At 43.2% G+C, this 10,994-nt stretch overlaps 1 protein-coding gene and 1 long non-coding RNA gene across 2 annotated transcripts in view; one reads left to right on the top strand and one right to left on the bottom strand.

Moving 5' to 3' along the window:
- Positions 1 to 4,547, bottom strand: part of RAB30 (RAB30, member RAS oncogene family) — a 97,740-nt gene extending 93,193 nt beyond the window's left edge. The window contains exon 1 of the mRNA XM_023511819.1: positions 4,370 to 4,547. The gene's annotated coding sequence lies outside the window, so the exon portion shown is untranslated. The remainder of the gene's footprint in view (positions 1 to 4,369) is intronic.
- Positions 4,548 to 4,798: 251 nt separating this feature from the next.
- On the top strand, positions 4,799 to 6,485 carry LOC111724357. Its single transcript, XR_002772662.1, has 2 exons — positions 4,799 to 5,544; positions 5,785 to 6,485. It is a non-coding gene; the product is annotated as an uncharacterized LOC111724357 (long non-coding RNA).
- The last annotated feature ends 4,509 nt before the right edge of the window (positions 6,486 to 10,994 follow it).

Below are 10,994 nucleotides of genomic sequence, written 5' to 3'. Positions count from 1 at the left end.
AGCCCCCCTATCCACCTTACAGTACATCCCAGAGACGAGGGGAGCCTCCCACATGAAGCCCCCTATCCACCTTACAGTACATCCCAGAGACGAGGAGAGCGCCCCACATGAAGCCCTCTATCCATCTTACAGTACATCCCAGAGACGAGGGGAGCCCCCCACATGAAGCCCTCTATCCACCTTACAGTACATCCCAGAGACGAGGAGAGCCCCCCACATGAAGCCCCCCGATCCACCTTACAGTACATCCCAGAGACGAGGAGAGCGCCCCACATGAAGCCCCCCGATCCACCTTACAGTACATCTCCCTTTGGAAGTGGCACTTGCATTCACACTTGCATTTGTTCATTGTCTCCCATATTAAAGAGTATAAGCACCACGAGAGCAGGGAAAGCACTTCTTTTTTTTTTTTTTTTCATTATTTTTATTGTTTGGGATTCACTGAGGGTACAAAGAGTTAGGTTACACTGATTGCATTTGTTAGGTAAGGTCCCTCTTATAATTGTGTCCCGCCCCCAAGGAAAGCACTTCTTTTCAGTGAGTCTCTTCAGTGCTTAGCACACAGTAGCTGCATAATTAATTTTATAATAGTTGTCAGGATGATAGGCTGGGGCCAGATTATAGGGGGCTATAACATCAGGCCAAGTAAACCAAAGGGCAAGATTCACCGTCCCTTTGTAAATATGTAAATTGAGACAGAAATCAATGTATAGATATTCAAGGTCACAGAAACAGCAGTGACGGGGCCAAATCTAACTCTCCATTTAGCTCATTTTTCTTCCTTAGAACACTAAAAATCCTCAGTGGGTGAGGAAGCATTTCAGAAGAAAAAAACTTAGGATTGAGAAGGTGGTACAAGAAAGGAGTAGGATGACAGCTTCTGAATCTGCCTGTCACACTGGTTGCCTCCAGATGGACAACAGTTAGACTTTCCACACCTAAAGAAGCATTGCTGTTAAGCAAACAAACATAACCACTACCACCCTTCTCCCTCAGAGAGGTGTGTATTTGCTTGATGATTTATGATACAGAAAAAATTAATAAAAATTAAAATTTTTAAAAAGAGAGGGGAAGGGCCGGGCACGGTGGCTTACACCTGTAATCCTAGCACTTGGGAGGTTGAGGCAGGTGGATTACCTGAGCTCACAGTTTTGAGACCAGCCTGAGCCAGAGTGAGACCTCGTCTCTAAAAAAGTAACGACATTGTGTGGGCTCCTGTAGTCCCAGCTACTTGGAAGGCTGAGGCAAAAGAACTGCTTACGCCTAAGAATTTGAGGTGCCTGTGAGCTATGACACCATGGCACCCTACTGAGAGCGACCATGTGAGACTCTTGTCTCAAAAAAAAAAAAGGAGAGAGGAGTGAGGCATGGTTGTTCATATCTATAATTCTAGCAAGCACTTGGGGAGGATTGTGTGAGGCCAGGAGTTCAAGACCAACCTGGACAACAGAGCAAGACCCCATCTCTAAAAAAAAAAAAAGGAGAGAGAGAAAGAGAGTGAAAAGAATATAAAACGACAACTTGGCGCCTGTGGCTCAAGTGGCTAAGGTGCCAGCCACATACATCTAAGGTGGCGGGTTCGAATCCAGCCCAGGCCCGCCAAACAACAATGACGGCTGCAACCAAAAAATAGCCAGGCATTGTGGCGGGCACCTGTGGCCCCAGCCGCTTAGGAGGCTGAGGCAGGAGACTCGCTGGAGCCAAGGAGTTGGAGGTTGCTGTGAGCTGTGATGCCATGGCACTCTACCCAGGGGGCAACTTGAGGCTCTGTCTCAAAAAAAAGAATATAAAATGACAAACTTGGGCGGCATCTGGGGCTCAGTGGATAGGGCGCTGGCCCCATATACTGAGGGTGGCGGGTTCAAACTCGGCCCCAGCCAAAACTGCAACAACAGCAAAAAAAAAAAAAAAAAAAAACTTCTTTCACAAAGGGCAAGAAATGACTGGAGGGAAAACTGCTCTCTAGGTATCTTCAAAAAATAAAACAAAAATAATAATAACAACAATAATGGGCAGTCTGGCTACCTGGACTGCTCCTCAGCAATCAGCAGGGAACAGGAAGGAAACGTGGGGAAAAGACAGCCTTCCCACCACTGACTGGAACAGGGATAGGGGGAAATCCTTGCTAACCCACTGGCAGTTCTCAGTATAGGTGCCAATGAAAGGAAAAGTGACATGATCCCAACTGCAACATTTCGTCATTTCGTTGTCCACATGCTGCTAGGGCAAAATTATAGCTATCACAGAAACCAAAGGGGTCAGGCTCATTGCTGTTCATCCTGCCAAGCACAGACTCCAAGAACAAGAAACAGCAAAGAAAGGATCTTCAAAGAGGACTCTGAATAAAGATTCACACAGTCTGCATCCACCCCCAAGTTCTGGGGTAAGATGGAAGAGGAGCCAGGAAGGTGTTCCCAGAGTGGGAAGAGATAGAGGAAGAGATGTGATATGCTAGTGATAAGGCGGAGATTCTGAAACAGAGGGAAAATGTAAACTGCAAATGGAGAGAGAGCGAAAGAAACAGAATTTCAAGAAACAGGGGTCAGGTGGGGAAGAAAGTAAAGTACAAGTAAAAAGGGTACGTGTCCAGAAGAGCAAAGAGTAAACAAAAGAGAGACACAGGGAAAGGCAAACTGGTGATCTTTTCCCAAATCCATTGCATCCTAATACATCACTCTTTTTTTTTCTGTAGAGACAGAGTCTCACTTTATCGCCCTTGGTAGAGTGTCATGGCATCACATAGCTCACAGCAACCTGCAACTCCTGGGCTTAGACGATTCTCTTGCCTCAGCCTCCCAAGTAGCTGGGTACAGGTGCCTGCCACAACACCCAGCTATTTTTTTTTGTTGCAGTTTGGCCGGGGCCGGGTTTGAACCCTCCACCCTCGGTATATGTGGCTGGTGCCCTACATACTGAGCCACAGGCGCCGCCCCTAATGAATCACTCTTATCACAAAGCCCATACAATGGACTGTCCATTGTGTTCAGTTACAAGCAACATCTAAGTAAGTATCACACAGCTACAACTTTGGAGACCTAAGGGTCTGAAATAAAAATGAACAAAATTGTTTCAGCAGCAGAAGACAGTGAGTGATGACTTTCCCTCAACTCAGTTATGAAAAGGTTTAACATTTAGAGTTAAGCAAACACTCTAGCATTTCTCCTTCTTTTGACATTCCAAGAGGGGGTGTGGCTGACCCTGGGTCCATTCATCTCCAAGGTTGTAGATCTCTCAGCTGAGACTGGTCCCATCTGTTCTGTAGCCAGCCAGCTGTTTATTTCAAAGTAACATATTTATTGCACTGATCATCCCTCCTAGGAGAGTTCACACAACACAAGTCAGAATGCTTTCTATCCTGATAAAAGTCAGCTCGCTTAAAAATAAGCATTATACTACTATGCTCCTTGGTTTCTCTGGCCAGAATCACTTTTCCATGGGTATCTTTCAATAATGGCAAGTGAAGGTTAACAGTGCTTCTAACTTTGCCTTTCCCTAACGTGTTAAAACGAACCCAGTTTCCCTCATCGATCCCTTCTCCGAACCGTTATTCATGAGTGGTGACTGTGCCTCAGGAAACGGCAGCTCATTATGGTACCATTGTCAGTGGCAAGGAGCCTATTGCAATGTAATTTAAAACACACAAGCACAAATCTGTCGGCTCCACTTCCAAACAATTCTGAATCCTGCAGTCAGAAGAACGGAAAACACTTAACAAAAATGCTTCTTCCAGAAGCCTAAGGGAACCTTCCCCGGACACGTGAAATGTTTCTGACTGGCACGGAGTACACGATTAAAGGACACTGTCACCTCAAATCACCAGAAAAGGCGAGGCAAACGACCTAGACGTACACACAAAAAATAAAGCCCACAAAGCTCAAGTTACTCAGAAGAAGCAGGTACGTCTTAAAAATGAATAATACTTGCTCGACCACGCGACATAGAAATGTCCTAAAGTAGTGCGACCACATTAAATCACTGTCTCCATTTCTCCCCACGCATCACCCCTACCCACTCAAACCTTAGCACTCGGGCCGCATGTGACAGGACTGCATTCTACCACCTCTGCCTTCCTCTGATTTTCCAAGAGCAGTTCCCAACATCCTTCCCACCCCAGCCCCCTCTGCCAGCTTCAAAGGTTGAGCAGAGTTGCGACTAGGGAATTAATTGGCAGGCACCGACCCTCTGGCGGGGGAAGGTTGCTGGAGTTGTTCTTTGCAGTGACCCAAATTGCACAGAGCTTTTCCTCAGAGGCGCCTGTGAGCACCTCCCCAATCCAGCCCCCCACCCCCATCTTTCTAAAAGAAAGCCTTGAGAACTAAGCGGGAGGAATAACTTGGTGGAATCATTTGAATAGATCACTTCAACTCACCTGGTTTGGGATTTTTCTCCCTACCCCAGGCATAAACAGAAATGATGTGTGAATGAGTCACGCACGCAAAGGAAGGTGCCGCGATGTCCTATGTCCAAGGGCTGGAGTCAGTCCCTGCCCTGGTGCTGCTGCTACTCTTAGCTCAGCTGGAGCGAGCGGCAATCGCAAACCCAGCAGCAGCAGGGGGTGGAGAGACCGTAGCACAATGAATGCAGTGGGGTTTTTGCAATGACATCATCCCTCTGTCCAAACAGCCCCAATAGGCATGCTCGGGAGCGGTGCGTTCTGGGAATTGTAGTCATATTACATCCTGGCGGGACACCGAGGCTATCTCTGGAACTACAATGCCCAAAATGCGCCAAGGGTGGACTCTCCCCGAGTGAAGGAGCCGAGGGGACCTGGCCGCCATGTTAAGAGTGGTGAGACTGTTCTGCGGGGCCGGGCAGAAATTTTGGGGTGCGCGGAAGACGAGTGGTGGTGCAGTGGGGACGGTGAGGTGGAGGACGACTTGATCGAGAGCCTCGGGCATGGACTTGGGAACCAGAGGGTGGCGGCTGCACTAGGGACTGATGTAGGGCGGGTCTGACCGGAGGCGGCATCAAGGGGCCGAGTGAGCCACGGTACTGAGGGGATTGCATAGGGCCATACCCGTCTCGCTCCATTTTCTAACTAAGGGATTGAGGGAGTCTGTTTGCTTCTTGATTCCGAGTATCATGTAGACCGGCTAACAGAATAGTCTGGACAGTGGGTGTCTTTGTTGAGGTCGGGGGAGCTGGACGGCGACTTTTTGTCTTTATTCGGAGAAGCCCACTTCCACCCACAGAGTTGGGGCTCACACTTCCAAGTTTATTTGTGTTTTGTCATTTGTTTTCCAACCCATCTTACCCCTTCCCAAGGTTTCAGATCCTCAACGATTTTTCACACGGGAATGATTTGCAAAGAGGTCCAAGGAAGTCGCTGTTGGAGGGTAGCCAAGCTGGAAGGGGGACGTTGCTTTGGCCCTGCAAAGTAAGAAGACAAGCGGCCCCATAGAGTCATACCCTCGATTGAAAACGGCATCTTTTCACCTACCAGCGAAAGCAGGGAGATGTTTAAAGAAGATATTATTGATGATAGGCCTACTGACGTCTAGCAATCCGTTCTGGAGGAACACTGGTCTTGGATACTCCTAAGGTGTATGCTATTGGTAAAATACTGCAGAGATCCAAAGTTCATTACTATGATCACCAAATTAGAATACTTTGGAATGCATTTAGTGTTTACTTATATATGGTACTCCACATATGATTACGTCTAAAAACTATTTTTTAACTTAAGTAACTGAAACTAAAGTTTATTTTGCACAGTATTTCAAATGAACTGTGTTCTTTTTTCTTGTGTTACTAAAACAGTGCTGTGTGTTTGTTCTTTTTCAGATCTGTCTACACTTTGACAAGATGAGAAATTTCTTCTTGAGGGTATCAGAAGGGTTGAAAATACTGATAATACTTTGTGCTGTTTTTATTTTTTCCCTTTGCACATTATTCTGAAAACAAATTAACTAGTTACTTGGGTCTCTGAAGGTATTCACTACACCTTTGTGTTAGGAGTTAATAAAATTACAGCTGGAAGATGTATCCTCTGATCAAAGAAAGGTTAGACAGAGTGATTAAAAATAACCAAGTCATGGTAGAAATAGTCTTTCAAAAGCATGCAGGTGATAACTGCAAAAACAGTGTTTTGAAGAATGATCTTATTTCTCGTGTGTCCAGGAACAAGCCATAAGATGAATAGCCTTTCTCATTTTTAGGCAAAGGTAATACGTGTTGGTATCATTTCTCTGTGAACACAACAGTGAAAGAGGCTTACACAGATATTTTGGTTATGCAGAAACACTTTTGCAAGTAATGGTGGTAAGTATAAGAAAAGGAATGACTCTACAGATTTGCACTTAAGCCTTAATTTCAGCCTTTTAAGTTATTTTTAGGGGTTGGTGATCAAGGATGTTCTCATCTTGTTTATTTTATAAGATATTATCTTATATAAGCAACAGCCTCAATTTGAATTATATGGTGGACAAATGTATAGTGGATAAAGAGCTCAGAAATCTTGGGTGTAAAAAATTTTACCTATAGAACATAGTGATTTCTGTACTTTGTTATACATTTGGGTAGTCTGGTGTTTTTCTGGCCTTACATTTAATGGACATCTGACCATAAAGACATGAAAAATTGTACTCTTTAGAAATGCCATTATAAAATTAATGTTTAAGGGATTGGTGATGCTTGCTTGTTAAAAATAAATCTCAGTGTCTCAGAGAAAACACTGTAGGTTAGGAAAACATTGTAAGTGGAATTAGGAATGCCTAGGGAGATTAAGCAACCTACATTCTTTTTATTCTTAAAAGAGAACTAGGACATTGTATCATAATTACAGGTAGCTAATTAAAGAGTATGGAGTCAATTGCTGTTAGGGCAAGGGCTTTTTTCAACAGGGTAAGTATCAGGGTCATCTGTAGAACTCTAAAAATAGATCGTTTTTGCCTACTCATCCCCATTGAATTATCAGGGTTGGAATCAAGTATTATGTATTTTTAAAACTGTAAGTTAGTCTACAGCAGTGGTTCTCAACCTTCCTAATGCTGCAACCCTTTAATACAGTTCCTCATGGTAGTGACCCCCAACCATAAAATTATTTTCGTTGCTACTTCATAACTAATTTTGCTAGTGTTATGAATCGTAATGTAAATATCTGATAGGCAGGAGACCCCCAAAGGGGTCGTGACCCACAGGTTGAGAACCGCTGGTCTACAGAGATTGAATGGAGTGATCCTCTACATCCTGTAGTTGTATTTTATGTAGTGTGTCATGCAAGTAATAAACCTTGATGAAGATTTTAGGTGGACTGCTAATTACACCAGTGAATGAATTTTAAAAATGAGTAGATGAGGAATTCACCTGGTGATCAATTCGCACGTGGCAGTTGGAGGGTGGGGGTGAGGAGTGAGGGCAAAGTTTTAGCCTTAAGACAGCTGTTCTCAACTTGTGGGTTGTGACCCCTTTGGGGGTCGAATGACCCCTTCACAAGGGTCACCTAAGGTCATCCTGCATATCAGATACTTACATTACAATTCCTAACAGTAGCAACAAAAATAATTTTATGGTTGGGAATCATCACAACTTGAACTGTATTAAAGGGTTGCAGCATTAGGAAGGTTGAGAACCACTGCCGTAAGAGGACCATAATACCCAACTTACTTGTATATTTCTTAGAGTAAGATTTTAGCCTAATACTAAGAAAGTGTCACAGTAAGAGGTACTTGGACAATAAGAGCTCAATTATACCATGAAATTGTAGTTATTTAGAAATTTAAAGGAAATTGAAATATCTAGAAAGAGGCAACAAGATAACTTTTAGACTTTTCTGAAGATAAATTGTCTCTTTAATAACTCCTTTCCTTGCCCTAAATCTTAATTTTTTAGATGTTTTATGTTACCATAGTATTCTTGATATTTACGTAAATTATATGTAATAGAATCTCTTTTAGGTTTAGAGGACCATTTGAGAGCTGTGAATGCTTACAAACTAATCCATGTTTTACAGACAAAGCAGTGGGCATGGTGAAATTAAAATTAGGTTCAGCACTCATAGCTGTGGTTAGGGCGCCAGCCACATACACAAGGCTAGTGAGTTTGAACCTGACCTGGGTCTGCTTAACAATAATGACAGCTGCAACAACAAAATAGCTGGATGTTGTGGGTGCCTGTAGTCCCAGCTCCTTGGTAGGTAAGGCAAGAGAATCACGTAAGCCCAAGAGTTTGAGATTGCTGTGAACTATGAAGCATGGCACTCCACCAAGGTCGACATAAGAAGACTCCAAGAAAAAAAAGAAATTAGTGATCACACTGCCCACTAATGTATGGTGACCGGACGTCCTGCTTTTGGCAGGACAGTCCTGATTTTTAACAATTTGTCCCCTGTCCTGCTGCATTTTTAAAAAGTCCCAGTTTTTGGAAAGAATGCACGACAAGCTAGGGAACAGCGACAAGCTAGGGAACAGCGGGGGAATGAGAAGGGAGTATATCCGCGGCTGAAAAGGTTAATGTAACTCCATTTGGGAATGAAGAGGTTATTGTAACTTCATTTGGGAATGAAAAGGCTAATGTAAACTCCCTAATCCCCTCCTGGGCAAGGTCGCCCAGGTGGAATCTGTATCAGAAGGATACTGGCTCCCTCCCTCATTTCTAGGTAAGAACAGCTCAGAAGGAGCCAAACTATCTGGAACAAACAAGTAGCCCCCCCCCCCCCAAGAGTCCCTAACCATAAACAGCTCAGCTGATGGCCCTCCCCCACCCAGTGGGGTCCCACTTTACCAATGTTAAAATCTGGTCACCTTATACTAATGGCAAGAAGCAAGGCTGGAACCAGAATCAAGAATCAGTCCTCTTACCTGTTGAGTGTTTTTAATGCTTCATCAAGCTTGCCGTTGTTAACCTTTAAACATTAGATTTCTTTTTATCATGATATTCTAGGATTTTAATTCCTTGTATAATTTATTTCAGTGTATATTTTCATGCTTGACTCTTCAGATAATATTTTAAGACAGTAGTGCACATGACATACTTTATATTTTAGTTATGTTCCAACCAGGAAATTTGACTTTCTTTTTTTTTTTTTTTTTTTTTTACTTCTATTTCAGATTGATACATTTGTGGGTACAAATGTTTAGGTTACCAGCTACTCGGGAGGCTGAGGCAAAAGAATCGCCTAAGCCCAATAGGTGGAGGTGGTTGTGAGCTGTGATACCACAGCACTCTACCCAGGGCGACAGCGTGAGACCCTGTCTCTAGAAGAAAAAAAATGTTTAGGTTACATTGTTTACAATTACAAGGTAAAGTTCAAGTTGTAGCTGAGCCTTTCACCCAGGAGGTCAGTTTTCCTCTTAATAGAATAGCTTAAGGTCTTTATATAATTGAGTGTGAGCTTTAGATACTTCAGAGTTATTAATAAACAACTTTCCAAAATGGTAATTCCCATCAAGTATACCATTATGTAATTCTCTTCTGAAGTAAAACTGTGAAATATTTTTCAGGCATGTCAGTAACTTGAAGGCAGATCAACAGTAGAAAACCATAGTTCTATCCCATTATTATGTAGGTGATTGTTTTCAGTTAGTCATTTAGTTCTAGACATGGAAAGACATCATTTGTCTTACGGTTATTTGTCTAGGACTGAAGAAATTTATTTCTTTAAATGCTAAAATTTGTTAATTTAGTTACTCTAAGGTGAATTTAATAGCATGTACAATGAGTACAGTTCCATGGTTTGAGGGCCACTGGGATTAGTCTGCTAATTTTTAATAATTACACACCGTCACTTGCTCTATAGATCCTTAGTTGCCAAACTTCCCAAGTCATTGACCAAGTTAAAGTCCCGAATGTAAGTGCAAACCAGTAGAATGCAGACCTCCCCATTGATGATGGAGTCCTGGGTCGGGGTTAGTGTTGAAGGCCTAGCTTTGAAGACAGGCCTCATTAGAATAGGAAGAACTAAAAGAAGAAGAAAAGTAGGAGGAATTTAATGCAGTTTAAACTTAAAAAGATTCTAGTTTGGTGCTTGTGCTCCTAGCTTGCTATGTCGCCATGGCCAAACCATTTTGCTGTGCAACATCAGTGACACTTGGAAGCCTTAGGTATGTTGTCCTTGGTTCCCGTTTAACTCCCTCTTCGGATCACTTAGCGAATTTGTTTGAGGTGTTTACTTTCTGAATTATGTAACATTCTTTCATCTGCATCTGCTCGAGGATAAAAAGATAAAACAGAAGACAATAGATAGTTGAACCTTTTAAAGGATCCCCAAGATTGAAATACTTAATGAGTCCAGCTTCTTTAAAGGGGCGAGGCCTTTGAGCAAGACTGACTAGGGTTTTGGAAAATAGTTCATATCACTGACCTGCATTCCTACTGCCCCTTCAATGGTTCTATCACTGTCACAAGAATTTATAACATTCTGCACGTCAGTGATAATAGCAAGGACATTGGACTGTTGAAGAGGAATCTTTTTTTTTTTTTTTTTTTTTTTGAGACAGTCTCACTGCCACCCTTGGTAGACTGCCATGGTGTCACAGCAACCACAAACTCTTGGGCTTAAGCAATTCTCTTGCCTCAGTCTCCCGAGTATCTCAGATTACAGGTGCCCACCACAATGCTCAGCTATCCTTTTGTTATTGTAGTTGTCATTGTGGTTTAGCAGGCTCAGGTCAGGTTCTAACCTGCCAATCCTAGTATATGTCGCTGGTGTCCTAACTCACTGAGCTATGGCGCTACCCTAAAAGTTAAACTTCTTAACAAATGTTCGTCATCTGGTGGCGCCTGAGGTTCAGTGGATAGGGTGCCAGCTACATACACCAGGCTGGCGGGTCTGAACCCAGCCTGGGCCAGCTAAAACAATGACAACTGCAGTAAAATACTAGCTAGGCATTGTAGCGGGTGCAGGTAGCTACTCGAGAGGCTGAGGCAAGAGAATTGCTTAAGCCCAAGAGTTTCAAGTTGCTGTGAGCTATGATGCCACAGCAGCTACTGAGGGCAACATAGTGAGACTGTCTCAAAAAAAAAAAAAAAAGTTCATCAACCTGACACAGTAGCTC

The sequence above is a fragment of the Otolemur garnettii genome, unplaced genomic scaffold (genome assembly GCF_000181295.1).
Source record: "Otolemur garnettii isolate 467f Iridium unplaced genomic scaffold, OtoGar3 scaffold00001, whole genome shotgun sequence".
Taxonomy (NCBI): domain Eukaryota; kingdom Metazoa; phylum Chordata; class Mammalia; order Primates; family Galagidae; genus Otolemur; species Otolemur garnettii.
The sequence above is the reverse complement of the archived record's forward strand: the minus strand, read 5'-3'. Positions and strand labels throughout refer to the sequence as shown.